This window comes from Bidens hawaiensis, unplaced genomic scaffold (genome assembly GCF_021521415.1).
Source record: "Bidens hawaiensis isolate Kalapana, Puna unplaced genomic scaffold, B.hawaiensis_p1.1 tig00054779_1, whole genome shotgun sequence".
Lineage (NCBI taxonomy): Eukaryota > Viridiplantae > Streptophyta > Magnoliopsida > Asterales > Asteraceae > Bidens > Bidens hawaiensis.
Genome location: NW_027499859.1, coordinates 34,926 through 52,376, shown reverse-complemented (window position 1 = coordinate 52,376; position 17,451 = coordinate 34,926). Strand labels below are relative to the sequence as shown.

Genomic DNA, 17,451 nt, shown 5'->3' with positions numbered 1-17,451 from the left:
CAAAGCTGAGTTGTTAGACCTGCTGTTAGGTTGTTTTGTAAATATTATATCTCATGAACTACGAGACCAATTGGGTTGGTTCCACTTCTGGAAGTTGACTTATTGAGTTAGGAACCTAACCCAAGTGGTCTTGCATTTATTGGATTTTTCGTTTAACGGGAATTTCAAATAACATTCTGTTGCGCATGAATTTGACTGTTATGAGTTTGCTGTAATGATTTGATTATTGTGAGAAACCTATGTGGAATAAAAATATAATAAAATATGTTCTGGAAACCTAAGACATATATGCTTTTGTGATGATTTTTGGTAAATTAATTGTGATGCTATGATCGGTGGGATAGACTAGTTTTTCAAGTAGAATTCTGTCGTTAAGAAACTAGTTGCTGAGTTTTGTGAAAGTTGCATGAAACAACGTGATTGCTAATTTATTATCGTGTTTTGACCAAATTGCCCTTGAGGGGAATGATTGCAAATTAATTGTCGTGTTTTGAACAAAATGCCCTTGCGGGGAATAATTGCTAATTGATTGTCATGATTTGACCAAATTGCCCTCATGGGGAATAATTGCTAGTTAATTGTTATGTGTTGACCAAATTGCCCTTACGGGGAGTAATTGCTAGTGATGTACATTATGAATACATGACACGTAAATAATTGCTTACACATGTAACGTATCACAAATACACTTGTTAAAGTCACACAGGATTCACAAACGAAACACGAAACATGTTGTGTGCATAGGTATTATGTGCCGGGTCTAGAGACTCGATAATATTCCGACACTTAGAAAAATCTCTTTGTTGTTTTAGAACGCTAGAGAGAGTTTTTTTCTGTGACGCGCATCTTGGTGAATTATTTTGGGAATACTTCGCAAACAGTGAGTTCACTTACCCCTTTTAAACTGTTTTCAAACGCTTTTCACTTGGGGAGATAACATACTCCGAAAACGCATTTAAGATTTTGTTAATATAGATTATATATCACTTGTAAAGACCAAGTGGCAAACGCAATAACTAAAGTCCTTCATTCACATCGAACCGTTTAATATTGGATAATAGCGAGTCATTGTTGAGTAGTACTACTGGGTTTGACAAACCCCACCCAACGCTAAACTCGACTGGAGGTCGAGTGGGTGTAATCTTGGCTAAACACATACCATGGTCGGGATAGACCTGGTGGCAAGGCAAATGATAAACAGTCAGCTTCGGTGTCGAACACTTAGTGATACTTGTTTTATAGGCTAGCTACCTATAGACATATAATTGACATAACACTATCTGGTAACGCAAAACGCTGTAACGCAAAACGCTGTAACGCAAAACGCTGAACGCAAACGCTAAACGCTTTATTTTATATAAACTTGTGAACTCACCAACCTTGTGTTGACACTTTTAGTATGTTATTCTCAGGTAGCCGAGGCGGACGCGCGGTTTAGGATCATGCATTGCTTGAAACACTTTTAATTATGCAAACTTATTTTAAACTGTTATCATTGGGTTTTAAGTCGTCCTGCGTGACGCAACATTGGTTTCTATGGTTTTTACGCTTCCGCATTTAATTACTCGTAAATGTTTTCATGGTTTTGAAACTTTATTTTATGGTTGATTATAACTAATGATTCCGATCCTGTTAGTTCACACCCTCTGACGGTAAAACTCCGTTAGTGGATTTTGAGGGTGTGACAGATTGGTATCAGAGCCATTGGTTATAGCGAACTAGAAGCTGCATGCATACTAGACTATAACCGCGACGACCCATTAGTTATAATGATACGCACTGCATAGATTTGTGTAGTCTTTGTTATCTTATCTCTTTACCCCTTTCACTCATACGCGCGCGCATACACGGCTTACCTGTAGGAATGTCGACGCCGCCATCATCATCATCATCCGATCCGATGACTCATGCTCACGGGAAGGAACCGCAGTTACCTACCGCATCGCCACCCTGTGTAGTCCCGGAACTCGAAGCTCCCGCACCGAAGAGGTACCGCTTATCCGGAGGCATGTACGAAAACGAAGTTAGCTGGGATTGGTACCCTAATATGATCTGACGTATGGTCTATCGCGAACAAGTTCCCCCGTTAACTCACCTGAACCACCCTGCTTACCCCAACACCCTACCACCCATAACCGAACCTGTAGAGCGAGTTCTCGCAGCTGTTGTTTCATGCTTGGAGCGTGACGTGGGTTTCATGCGCTATACGAGAGCTAACGTTTCCGGACTGTTAAAGGAAGGAACGGAAACTAAGGAGGAAATTGCCCGCATGACAGCGGCCATGAAGGAAATACAAGAGGCTAGTGATCAACAGATGAAGATTATGAGAAAGATGCAAGCCGAGATGATAGACTTGCAAGAGCAACTCCAAGTAGCAAGGACCCGAACCGAGATAGCTTTAGCGGGTTGCGATGTCTTACAAACGCAAATTGCTCAGAACGCAGCGGAAACTGAGGCAGAGCCTGAAGGGGAAACCGAGGAAAATCCCGAGGAGGAACCGGAGGAAGAACCGGCTGAGCCAGAGGCACACTCGGACGTGTCCTCAGGCGACGACATCTCGGGATGATAATACCTAGATGGCTGGAAGAAACGCTGGACACGGACGTGGTAACATCAACTTGACTGCAGCTGAACTCCAAACTCTGCTGAACGACCATGCGGCGGCCGCTTTAGCCGCACATGTTCAGAACCAAGCTGGAGGTCCAATTGGAACGTGTACCTTCAAGAATTACCTTGACTGCAAGCCCAGTACGTTTAAGGGCACTGAGGGAGCTATAGGCTTCCTGCGTTGGGCTGAGAAGGCCGAATCAGCGTTTGAGATGTGTAATTGTCCCCCTGCCAGTAGGGTCAAATTCGCTGCTGGAACACTTGAGGATTCTGCCCTCACTTGGTGGAATTCAAACGTGCAGATCCTTGGATTGGAACTGGCTAACGCGATGAACTGGGAGGAGTTCAAAAACATGATGCGAGAAGAGTACTGTCCGAGAGAAGAGATTGCAAAGTTAGAGTCAGAATTTTGGTCATTGAAGATGGTGGGCTCAGAAATCGAAGCCTACACTACCCGTTCTCACGAGTTAGCGGTGATGTGTCCGCGGATGGTAGATCCGCCGAGTAAGAGGATTGAAATGTATATTGATGGGTTAGCACCGCAGATTCAGGGCATGGTGACGTCTTCCAGACCAGCCACGATTCAACAAGCGATCCGTTTAGTTCTCAAACTGACGGATCAACTGTGACCCAAGGTGCGTTACCACCTAGGGGTTCAACCACTAAAGCCCGTGACAACCCGAGCACTGACAACAACAACAACAGCAACCCGAGCAGCGGAAAGGGAAAGTTTGACAACACCAGATCCTTATCCTCGAACCTCCCACAGCAACAACACTACCGTAAGCCCGAATTCACTCGGAGCTTCAACAATCAGAGTCACAACAGCAATAACAACGGTAGCGGGCAGGGTTCGAGCGGACATGCTGGGAAATATCCGAAGTGCAATAGGTGCAACTATCATCATGCTGGCCCGTGTGACCGTGTCAAGTGTCAGAGATGCGGGAAGATGGGTCACCAGGCAAAGGAATGTAGAGGAGACCTTGCGGCAAAGGGTGCTCCTAAACCACCTATGACGACGAAGGGATGTTTCGAATGTGGGCAGGAAGGTCATTTCAGGAAAGATTGTCCCAAGCTGAAACAGAACGACAACAATGGAGGTAATGGAAGTGGCAGTAGTGGTGGAAACAATGGTAAAGGAAGAGCTTTTGTTATTGGGTCGGGTCAAGCCCGCAATGATCCGTACGTGGTGACTGGTAAGTTCCCTGTGAACGATTGTTTTGCTTCTGTATTGTTTGACACTGGAGCTGATAGGAGTTTTGTGTCGAAAGCCTTTAGTCAACTCTTAGACTTAACTCCAACTCCGTTAGATGCCAAGTTTCCTGTTGAATTAGCTGACGGTAAGACTATAGTAACGACTCATGTACTTGTGGGATGTAAGTTAAAACTGTCAGGTCATGTCTTTGATATCGACCTTATTCCTTTTACGCTTAGTAGTTTCGATGTCGTGGTCGGCATGGACTGGTTGTCCGAGAACTGAGCGGAGATTATATGTCACGACAAGATGTCCACATTACTACCCCTTCCGGCGAGATCATTTCGATCCGAGGTGAGAGAAGCGGCATGACCACCAGTGTCATTACCCTCATGTAGGCGCAGAAGTACCTACGAAAGGGTCATCCGGCAGTTTTGGCGCAGATTGTTGAGAAACCCGCGGAGGAGAAGCGAATTGAAGATATACCGATTGTGCGAGATTTTCCGGAAGTTTTCCCGGAGGATTTGCCTGGACTCCCTCCTATACGACAAGTCGAATTCCAAATCGAGTTGACACCCGGTGCAGCACCCATAGCACGAGCCCCGTATCGGCTCGCACCGGCGGAGCTTCAGGAGTTGTCCACTCAGTTGCAGGATTTATTGGATAAAGGTTTTATCCGACCTAGCTCATCGCCATGGGGAGCCCCTGTCTTATTTGTCAGAAAGAAGGACGGGACTTTCCGCATGTGTATCGACTACCGGGTGTTGAACAAGGTGACGGTCAAGAACCGTTATCCTTTACCCCGAATTGATGATTTGTTTGACCAGCTTCAAGGATCGAGTTACTACTCGAAGATCGATCTGCGATCCGGTTACCACCAACTAAGAGTGCGCGAAGAAGATATTTCAAAGACGGCTTTCAAAACACGGTATGGTCACTACGAGTTTTCGGTTATGCCTTTTGGCCTAACCAACGCACCAGCCGTATTTATGGATCTCATGAATCGAGTATGCAAGGCGTACCTCGACAAGTTTGTGATTGTTTTCATTGATGATATTCTCGTTTACTCCAAGGACGAAGCTGACCATGAAGAACACTTAAGGGTAATTCTGGAATTATTGAAGAAGGAACAACTGTATGCTAAACTCTCGAAATGTGAGTTTTGGCTTCGCGAGGTTCACTTTTTAGGACATGTGATCAACGAGAATGGTATCCATGTCGATCCCGGTAAGGTAGAGGCCATCAAAAACTGGGAAGCGCCTAAGACTCCGACTGAGGTGCGGCAATTCCTAGGACTGGCCGGCTACTACCGACATTTCATCGAGGGATTTTCAAAGATTGCTCAACCCCTCACCGCTTTGACTCACAAAGGCACTAAGTACAATTGGGGTGACACGCAAGAATCCGCTTTTCAACTGTTAAAAAACAAACTCTGTAGCGCCCCTATTCTAGCCTTCCCCGAGGGAACTGAAAATTTCGAGGTACACTGTGACGCATCAATACAAGGTCTCGGTTGTGTGCTGATGCAACTCGAGAAGGTTATAGCTTATGCCTCTCGACAACTACGGGTTCACGAGAAGAACTACACGACCCACGATTTGGAACTCGGAGCTGTGGTGTTTGCCCTTAAGATATGGAGGCATTACTTGTACGGTACCAAGTTTACCATTTACACCGACCACAAGAGTCTCCAACATATCTACGATCAGAAGGAGTTGAACATGCGACAGCGTCGTTGGGTCGAGCTGCTTAAGGATTATGATTGTGCCATCAAGTACCACCCTGGCAAGGCCAATGTAGTGGCCGACGCCCTCAGTAGAAAAGAAACAGATAAACCCAGACGAGTGCGAGCATTGCAACTCACGATTCATGCAAACTTACCCGATCAGATTCGCGATGCCCAACTCGAATCTTTGAAAAATGATAATCTTCCATCGGAACTCATGCGGGGCATGAACAAGCAACTTGAAACCAAATCGGACAGGGTCCGATATTTTGAAAACCGGATTTGGGTTCCACGATACGGAGAGTTGAGAACTGTAACACCCCGTAACCGCAGCGGAAACGTAAACGGGATGCAACAGACACATCTGATATCAACAGCATTGCTTATAAAGAAAACACCACTACATTAATTTACATCATATTACATTGTTCCGAGTTTAGTTCCCGTCTAGGCGATAGCACATAAGTTTTACCAACATTACATAATCATATTTAATACAAAATGATCACTAAACTTCCACAAATAGCAAGCATCATCAAGCATGTAGCACTTACTCCAGTTTGGGAGTACCTAGAAAGCATGTAAAGAAAACGGGTCAACTACGAATAGTTGGTGAGTTTCACTAATTTAAACAACAGTGACAAATCATTATAATAATCATATATTAGCGATGTAATTATGCTGAGCCCACAAGTGAAACCTCTGACTATCACACACAACCCCCGTGGCATATCCCCCGCCCACGGGCCCGTGACATATCCCCCGTCCACGGAACTGCCCCAAACCGCTATGTCTAACATTACATAGCAAAATAAATATCAACAAAATAGACATGTGCAACTGGCTGGGAAACATCAGCAAATCCATGCCGGACCAGTTGGGTTTGTCAGACCAATAGTACTATCCACACTCTACCGGCTTTCAGTTAATCACTCGTGTTCCGGGGCCTTAGAATGTTAGCAACTCAGACAATTACCATCTTAGTACATTTCCGTACGATTCCCGTACAATAAAACATATATAAACCCACGCAATCCATGCGTTCAGTATGTATTTAAACATTTCCATAACAACATGCTTTCCGCCCCGGGAAATTATTTAAAAACAATTCAGAAAAAGGGGCTCGTGAAAATCACCTTATCGTAGGCAAATTAGTAATACAACACTCCAGCTACTAGTCCAAATATGTAATACGATCCCTAAGTTCGTTACTATACAATCACTATTAACATAACTTTAACCGTGTTAACCGGTACATCTGGGGACACAGTTAACCCAGTACTGTACCCGTTCTGGGGGCAATGTTAACCCAGAAACACTTTCACCGGACTCAGATTGTGATATCGTATAGAGTTCACTAGTCAGATCTACTATTAGTCATTTTTCCCGTTTTGCGTGCCTAGCACGGTTATCCATTTTTATGTTTCAAAAATGAGTTTGGTCACACATGACCCGAAAATAGTTGTTAATTGATAATTTAACTAAGTTGTGAAATTAGGGCTCGGTTTAGATGTCCCGATTGGCCGCGGGACTCGTTTCCGTCATTATCGTACCGGAAACTGTTAAATAGGCTAAAAACACTCAGATCATCTAACTTATTTTTGGATGATTCATTTTTACTTGTTTAACTTGATTATATGAAAATAGTTCATTTTTAGGGTTTTTATACACCAGTCAGCTCGCTTATGCGAACTTTACCGGTTTACGCGTTTTAAGCTTAAAAAGTTTGTTTTAGCACAAATAATTATCCTTTTAGTCTCGGATCTTGAAATTTTGCACAAATCACTTTTTGACATTGGGGAATTTTATAAAAATATTTCCAGAATTAATTTTTATATTTAACATTTATTTATCTATTTTTTAACACCATTTAAACACTAAATATGTCGTAAATACCAAACGATCTTAGAAAAATCCCAACATTTTCCTGGATGACCCCTGACATCTCCATAGTCCCCTGTAATTTTTCCAGAACCAAAATCTCTTTTTAAATGCCATTTTCACTAAAACCGAGCTAGAAAACCCTAGAACTCGTTTAACCGAAAAGCCTACTTAGACTTCTCCAAATGACCTAAAATTTTGTGTGTGACTTATACATGTTATAAAAAGCTTATCTGAAATTTTCCAGAATTTTTCATGATATTTAACTATTTTTCACCATTTTTGGCCAAAACCGAGCATTAAATTCACCAAATATTCATCCTTTATCCAAAAATTACCAAAAATTCACAGAACTCATATATTCATGTGTAGATCATCCCTGTAATATATCATGACCTAACTCTACACGAAACACAATCTGTCCAAATATACAAACATCACACAAAACCGAACTACCTTGAGTTTCTAGCTTCAAACCGCAAGAATCTCACTTTCTAGCCCTTGCTAGCAACTAGATACAACACCTACAAGCACAATAACACCACACCAAGCAAGTTACATCCACAATCAAGCCATTTCTTTCATGGTTTCGGTTATGATATAAAATCAACGATTTAACCGTAAAAATTCGTTTTTGGTTTGTTTAACTCTTTTCTTGGACCAAGATCCCTTGTATAGCCCGTATACATCACTTGATCATGGAAGAGTGTTTTCCATCTCGGGTTTTCACCATTTTTTCACTTGGAAACCTCATTTCCTTGCAAAAACACTCAAGAAACGAACTTAAACACGTACATAACAAGATTTTACCTCGGTTTTTCTTGTTAAAAAGCTTGGGTTTTAGTCCAAGAACTTGAGAGGATTGTTGGATTGATGGTTTGTGTTTGTAAAAAAAAAAAAAAAATGAAATGAAGTGTGGGATAAGGTGGTCCGATCGGACCAAGTTGGAGGGTGGGGTGGGTCCCACATCTTCATTTGTGGCCATATATTCAGATTCTCGTAATCTGGATAATGTTTTGGATAATCTGGTTCAGTTCGTTTTTCGGTTAAACGTCTTATTCGGCTTAAAACGAGGCTAAAACGGTCGTTTTTCGGCTTAAAAATGAAATTTATATAAAACTGATTTAAAAACTTAAACCATGACATTTATTAACTTAAAACATCATAGTATTAATAATTGTGCATCCTTTTTTGGCTTGATCGATCGTCTCTTGCTCGGTTTGGTATTAAAGGTTTCGTTTAACGTACCGACGTATCATAAAATCGAAATCCTTTTTCTGTGCTTTAATTCACTTATCCCGAAGCTTTAATACTTCCTAAACATCACTAAATATTATATATTTCGTCTATAATACAATTCCCGATCGTTCGGGCTTCAATAACCGTTAATCGGTTAATCGTATTTCCAATACGATTAATTGTATAATCGGGTATAATTCGTACTATGAATCTTACATACTCGTATAAACGCATCATAATTCACATATTCATTATTAAATAACACATAAATAGTATATACCGGTTAGGGTATACCTGATTTTGCCGGAATTGTTACAAGAACTCTAGTGATGGACGAAGCACACAAGTCCCGATATTCTATCCACCCTGGCTCAGATAAAATGTACCATGACTTAAAGGCACTTTACTGGTGGCTAAATATGAAAGCCGACATTGCCATCTACGTGAGTAAATGCTTGACTTGTGCCAGAGTCAAAATAGAATACTAGAAACCATCTGGTTTGCTGCAACAACCGGAACTTCCAATGTGGAAATGGTAACACATCTCAATGGATTTTATCACGGGTTTACCTAAGACACCGACGGGATGCGATACCATCTGGGTGATCGTTGACCGGTTGACTAAGTCTGCACACTTCTTAGCGATTAAGGAATCGGACAAAATGGAAAGATTGACTCGCGTTTACATGAAAGAAGTGGTGTCTAGGCACGGAGTGCCTGTCTCAATCATTTCCGATCGAGATTCTCGTTTCACTTCGCACTTTTGGAAGTCACTACAAAGCGCACTAGGTACCCGTCTTGATATGAGCACAGCATACCATCCTCAGACGGATGGGCAAAGTGAACGAACTATTCATACCCTGGAGGATATGTTGCGTGCATGCGTATTGGATTTCGAAAAAAGTTGGGAACCTCACTTACCTTTGGTAGAGTTTTCGTATAATAACAGATACCACGCAATTATTAAAGCAGCGCCGTTTGAAGCGCTGTACGGACGGAAGTGTCGATCACCACTCTGCTGGGCAGAGGTGGGTGACAGCCAAATCACTGGTCCAAAACTGGTACTCGAAACTTCGGAAAAGATTGTTCAAATCCGAAATCGCATGGCAGCAGCACGAGATCGCCAAAAGAGTTACGCCGACAAGCGCCGAAAACCTCTCGAATTTCAAGTGAATGATCGAGTGTTACTCAAAGTCTCACCTTGGAAAGATGTGGTTCGCTTTGGAAAGCGAAACAAACTCAACCCACGATATGTTGGTCCCTACCGAATAACTGAGCGCATTGGTCCGGTGGCGTACCGACTGGACCTACCAACGGAACTCAGTGGCGTACACAATGTATTCCACGTATCCAATTTGAAGAAATGCCTAACCGATGAGACTCAAGTAGTCCCTTTGGATGAACTGCAAGTTGATGAACAGTTACGTTTCATTGAGGAACCAGTCGAGGTTTTGGATTGGGAAACCAAAACGCTCAAGCACAGCAAAATTCCAATCGTTAAGGTTCGTTGGAACTCGAGACGTGGACCGGAGTTCACGTGGGAACGCGAGGATCAAATGATGAAAAAGTATCCTCACCTTTTTGAAGGGCTGACCAAACACAGAAAACCGCGAAACCCGGCCAATCGTCAGAAATCACCGGAGGTATGAATTAAATTTCGGGACGAAATTTCTTTCTACTAGGGGATGATATGACAAACTGAAAAATTTTTCTTACTTTTTCAGACACTCATCACGACTTGACTCAAATTTTCGGGACAAAAAATCTTTAACATGGGAATGATGTGACAATCGTCAATTTCAGGTTAACTCCGTTAACTCAACTCCGTCAATTCAAACTTAAGATCACTGAATCTATAACGCACACCTCATTACATTTAAACTAGGGTTTAAATGACGCTTAACACTTACTACATGTGTAGTCTTTCGGGAATTGCACCGAAACGCAAACGAGTTGACGCAAATGATTGGTGAATAAACGAAAAACGTCAAAACAGTAATTATGTGATAATTATGTGTTAGACTTATGTGTTGTGTGATAACATCGTTATAAACGTTAACTCAATGTACTTGAACTAGTTAGTTAAGCTAGAAAAGCAACAATTGAAAGTTGAGGGACTTGTGTGTAACATATTATTATTATTATTAATAATAATAAACCTAAACCCTAACTCATTCTTTCTCTCCTCCCTCTACCCCGATCGGAACCCCTCTCCCTTGGCTCCCTTGGCTGCCGCCATTCACACACACACATACAACCAAGTTTTCAAGCTTTTGATTGAAGATTAAGGTGCTAGGAAGGTATAAACGACTATCCCTTGCATCCCTTATACTTAATTTCGATGTTTAATGGGTTAATTGAAAACCCTAGGGGCCGATTTATGTGTGTAATGTGTTCATATGATTGTTGTTGATTTGATGATGATTTGATAACTAGAATGGATATTGTTACATGTTAATTGCTTGTGTCTTTTATTTGAGTTCAAACAAAAACCCTAATCATGTATGTAATGCGTAATTGATGTGCATGGATAGTGATTATGGAGTCTAGAGTGTTATATGAATGAATGATGGTCCATAGATAGTTAATATGTTGAGTTTGGATGCAAACAGTTTCTGGACAGATTGTGTTATTGATGTTTAATTGACTGTAACGGGGTGTAAATGTGAAAATTGGTTGAGATTATTGATACTACAGTAAACTAGGTTGAGTCTAGTTTCTAAAGAATATAAATTTACAATTTTTGGACGTGTAAAAGTTAACTTTTATGATTTTACAAAAACGTTGTGCAAAGCTGAGTTGTTAGACCTGCTGTTAGGTTGTTTTGTAAATATTATATCTCATGAACTACGAGACCAATTGGGTTGGTTCCACTTCTGGAAGTTGACTTATTGAGTTAGGAACCTAACCCAAGTGGTCTTGCATTTATTGGATTTTTCGTTTAACGGGAATTTCAAATAACATTCTGTTGCGCATGAATTTGACTGTTATGAGTTTGCTGTAATGATTTGATTATTGTGAGAAACCTATGTGGAATAAAAATATAATAAAATATGTTCTGGAAACCTAAGACATATATGCTTTTGTGATGATTTTTGGTAAATTAATTGTGATGCTATGATCGGTGGGATAGACTAGTTTTTCAAATAGAATTCTGTCGTTAAGAAACTAGTTGCTGAGTTTTGTGAAAGTTGCATGAAACAACGTGATTGCTAATTTATTATCGTGTTTTGACCAAATTGCCCTTGAGGGGAATGATTGCAAATTAATTGTCGTGTTTTGACCAAAATGCCCTTGCGGGGAATAATTGCTAATTGATTGTCATGATTTGACCAAATTGCCCTCATGGGGAATAATTTCTAGTTAATTGTTATGTGTTGACCAAATTGCCCTTACGGGGAGTAATTGCTAGTGATGTACATTATGAATACTTGACACGTAAATAATTGCTTACACATGTAGCGTATCACAAATACACTTGTTAAAGTCACACACGATTCACAAACGAAACACGAAACATGTTGTGTGCATAGGTATTATGTGCCGGGTCTAGAGACTCGATAATATTCCGACACTTAGAAAAATCTCTTTGTTGTTTTAGAACGCTAGAGAGAGTTTTTTTCTGTGACGCGCATCTTGGTGAATTATTTTGGGAATACTTCGCAAACAGTGAGTTCACTTACCCCTTTTAAACTGTTTTCAAACGCTTTTCACTTGGGGAGATAACATACTCCGAAAACGCATTTAAGATTTTGTTAATATAGATTATATATCACTTGTAAAGACCAAGTGGCAAACGCAATAACTAAAGTCCTTCATTCACATCGAACCGTTTAATATTGGATAATAGCGAGTCATTGTTGAGTAGTACTACTGGGTTTGACAAACCCCACCCAACGCTAAACTCGACTGGAGGTCGAGTGGGTGTAATCTTGGCTAAACACATACCATGGTCGGGATAGACCTGGTGGCAAGGCAAATGATAAACAGTCAGCTTCGGTGTCGAACACTTAGTGATACTTGTTTTATAGGCTAGCTACCTATAGATATATAATTGACATAACACTATCTGGTAACGTAAAACGCTGTAACGCAAAACGCTGTAACGCAAAACGCTGAACGCAAACGCTAAACGCTTTATTTTATATAAACTTGTGAACTCACCAACCTTGTGTTGACACTTTTAGTATGTTATTCTCAGGTAGCCGAGGCGGACGCGCGGTTTAGGATCATGCATTGCTTGAAACACTTTTAATTATGCAAACTTATTTTAAACTGTTATCATTGGGTTTTAAGTCGTCCCGCGTGACGCAACATTGGTTTCTATGGTTTTTACGCTTCCGCATTTAATTACTCGTAAATGTTTTCATGGTTTTGAAACTTTGTTTTATGGTTTGATTATAACTAATGATTCCGATCCTGTTAGTTCACACCCTCTGACGGTAAAACTCCATTAGTGGATTTTGAGGGTGTGACACTTACATTGTCATTGGCCAGTATTTCAATTCCTTCATCAACGATCTCTTTCATGAACTTTAACATAAAGTAGCCACATTCGGTGCTTCCCGGGTGACATGGACACTGCATAAATACATAACAAATATTCATCGTAACGTAGATTCATATAATGAGGTTAAACCTACTATTTTAATAAGGAATTAAATGCTCATCCTAGCGTTGACCCGGTTGAGTTTTACCCTCGATCCGTTTTGTGTATCGTACAAGTTCATTGCACTACAAAAATGTTAAGAAATATATCAAAAAATAAAACATAATGTTTTCATAATTTGTATAACATACCCATCGATAATTTGCTTCAACTGCGAATTAACAGTTCCTGGGCTTAGAGAATCAAGGTAATAGCAAGTCATTTTTTTCATGTGCAGTACACCTAACACCTAATGATTTCTAAAAAAAACCAAATTTAGTCAAACAAATAATAAAACTAATAAAACTTGAATTTCGATTTGGATGGTTTTGATAATTAGACCCGGGATTGTAGGGAATCAAGATGATGTCATTGTCCTTTCTGTTAAAAACCGATTTGCAATGCTTCGACTTGAATCATCAGTATTATTGAACTTTGATTTACGCTCACATGGAGAGGCTGTAGTCGGGCTCACAAAACAAATTCCTTGATTTCTTTTTGACCCATTGTTGATTTGCTCAAACAAGTGCCTGATAAGATACAAAAACTAAACTGATTTAATAAATTGCGTTATATGAAAAATTATTTAAATAAAATTTAAGCACTTACATTATGGTAACAGATGGTTAAAGAAAGGGAGGAACCAGAGTAACTATGGAAATAGCTTCATTGTTTCTCCTTCCAGAACACAGTAGAGGAACATCAGAATCAAGCCAGAGGTAAAAGAGATCATATAGTTAATAAGTATAAATAAGGTTTCCATTATTGGAATCATGTACAGTTTTCAATCTTTCTAAAGAAAATACTTTTCAGTCTTCAGTTTCCAAAATGTACTTATTTTCATAGACGGACATTAAACCAGTTTCTATGCAATTTTATAGTATATTATATTAAATTAGATTATAATTTATTGTAGCTCATTAAACACTCAGAAATTAAAAGGACTTGGCATGTAACAAAATAACAAAATCCATTGTTATACATAGGTTTTCTAGGGTACAAGTTTGTAGTAGAGGTCTCTAGATTCATACCTTGATACAAACCAACTCTGATACAATAGGATATTCGGTCACAAGTATGAGAACAATGTCCTTAGCATCATAATATTATATTGATGTATATAAAATTATACATCTTTTTAGCATCAAATAATCTCTAAAAACTGTAACTTCTATTATATAATATAGTTAAAATAACTACTTATCATGTTAGAATGTATTTTCAGGTGAATCCAAGCCTCAAACGAATAAACGAATGAAAAACCAAAGAAAACCCAAGAAAACAACACAACACACACTCATGCTTCAGAGAATATGGAGCTGTGCTTCAGGAAACACGGGGCTGTGCTTTAGAGAACATGAGGCTGTGCTTATGAGAACATGGGGCTGTGTTTCAGAAAACATGGGGCCGTGCTTCAGGGAACATGAGGCCGTGCTCACCTTTCAGAAAAGACAAAAATCTAAAAGAAAAGACAAAATAGTGGATAGCTGGATACGGGGCCGTGCTTCAGAGGACACGGGGTCGTGGTCACCTTTCAGAAACGACAAAAGAAGATATAACAGACACCCAAAAACACGGGGCCGTACCTCAGGAAGGATGCCCCCCCGTGCTGAGTTACCATGTTTGATCTGATAGAGCATTTAATGCGACTGGACACGTGGACACGGGGGGCGTGCCTCATGGAGCACCGGGCCGTTCCTGAGTGCCCAGACAACCTATACATAGTGGAGCATATTGCACTCATTTGGAGTGCTTGAAGAAAACTTCTATACGAGTTTATCTTATAAAAACACCCACTTTATACTCATATTGAAGGTCTTGTGGAGAGTTTGAAGGCTTGGAGGTTATCATCACCATCATCCATCATCATCATCCATCACCATTGAAGAAGGAAGATTCATCCACATTTGGTTAGATTGTTCTAGCTTGATCATGTGTTTGTTATCTTCATCTCGTTTAATGTTCATAACCATGCTCATTATGAGCTAAACTCCATTTACCATCTAATTTCTATGAAGAATCTTTGTTTTACTTGATGATTATGTTGAACATGTAATTTAGGCTGGTAAAGTACATGGTTCTTTTGCAATTATCCTTTGATGAAAAATGTTTTATCACTTTAACTCAATACATCAAGGTTGATGATTAACAATCATTCATGATTCACTCATGTTCTTGGAGACTAGAAATGGTAAAAAAAAATACATTGATACATTATTCTTGATAAAACATGTATCCTTATATTGTACTTAGAAATGGTGAGATATAAGCTATGATCTATTTCTCTAGTTTTGATAATTCTGAAATAACATTGTTAACACGATGGCTTAGGTTATCATGCTAGTTAAAGAAATCATATACTAATTGGAATGGGTACTTATAATCTAATTAAATCAACCAAGGGGAGGTTGTGTGACTAAACTATAACCACCCGAAGTTGTTGGAATTGGTATTTGAGAAATCGAAGTTAATCCTAATCTTTCTACTTTACCAAACTACTTGCCTACTTAAATTGACATTCTCGTGGTAGTATGAGATTAAGCAAGGTTGACTTGAAAATACGCATGCTACTTTCTTTTATGTCATATAATATGTTCACTTAAAAATGAGGGGCTATTCTATCATATATTATTAGGACAAGTTTATCACATGTTCACTTAATAATCATCAAGGAAGAATGAAGTGGATTCTTGATCTTAGATGATAACCTTCATATAATTGAATTACTCATTTAGAATTTCTCTTCTTGTCACCTATATTATATATATATATATATATATATATATATATATATATAAGTATTTATATTTTATAAAAAGTTTGAAAATCAACCCCAAAATGATTAAACTCTCCGATTAAAGTAAAACGGAGATTCATTATTAGAAACATTTGTGTTCACGGATCGATACTTGGTTATTACCAATACTATTCTACATATACGATAGGTACACTTGCCTATTTTATGTGTGTTTAGTCTTAGTAGAAATCACTTTTATAAATTTAAAACACGATGTTATGCAAAAGCTAAATCCCCAATCCAGAATATATTTTACAATCGGCACGCGCAACAAACATCAAGTTTTTGGCGCCGTTGCCGGGGACACGGTACATTTCTATGAACGATCCAAGTTTTAATTTAATCATTGTTTATAATTGTATAAAATTTTTAATTTTATTTTATTTCCTTTTTACTAACTATTAGATTAGAATTTTTTTAAGGCTAGCCAAACCTTTACTTTAGCTTAAATTAACTTATACTTTAGTTTATTTTTTTTTTAAAATAGTGTAGCTTAACTTTTAGCTTAACTTTAACTGACCTTTAGTTTTAAATAGTTTAAATTTGATTTAATCCCATGTATGTCCTCTACATTCGGACCTGAGCTTGTTTCTTTAATTTCTGAATCGGAACGACTTTTTCGTCGACGAATATGTAAACGGACTGCAGAAACCGCTGAAACAATCAAAGACGAGTCAGTATACGCCACGACATCAGAAGAAAATCAAACCGAAGAAATGATGGAAGCACAAAACAATGAACCAAACATGAGCCAGTATGCCAAGCTAACTCTCGAAGGCTATGGAAATGTAGTGGCTCCACTCGATATTACCGAACATTTCGAAATAAAATCAAGCACCATTCATATGGTAGAAAATTCAGTTCAATTTCATGGTCTCCTCGACGAAGACCCTCTTTCTCATATATCTCGATTCTTACGAATCTACGGAACCTTTAAAATTCAAAACTGTTTAGAAGATCAGATCAAACTCAAACCCTTTCCTTTCTCTCTAAGGGGTCAAGCCTTAGAATGGATAGAATCCCTTCTTTCTGGTTCCATCACCAATTGGGAACAGATGGTTGAACAGTTTCTCCTCAAATACATTCCGCCTGATAAAACTGCCAAATATCGAGCCAGCATTACCGGATTCCGGACCAATGATGATGAGTCATTACACGCAACATGGGAAAGATACAAAAGTCTTCTGAGAAGATTCCCACATCATGGGCTCAGCGTATGGTTACAAGTATAAACTTTCTTTGACGCACAATCCATTCAAAATAAACAGGCCATCGACCAAGTCGTCGGTAGAGACCCGGGATCCAAATCACCTAACGAAGCATTTGAAATCATGGAGAAGGCAACAAAGAAGAGTTTC

The 17,451-nt window shown here is 39.5% G+C and overlaps 1 long non-coding RNA gene across 1 annotated transcript; it reads right to left on the bottom strand.

Annotated features, from left to right (window-relative positions):
- Positions 1 to 13,365: 13,365 nt before the first annotated feature.
- Positions 13,366 to 13,820, bottom strand: LOC143600684 (uncharacterized). The gene is made up of 3 exons (XR_013147521.1): positions 13,639 to 13,820; positions 13,449 to 13,556; positions 13,366 to 13,382 (listed from the first exon to the last, which is right to left on the bottom strand). It is a non-coding gene; the product is annotated as an uncharacterized LOC143600684 (long non-coding RNA).
- Positions 13,821 to 17,451: the final 3,631 nt, after the last annotated feature.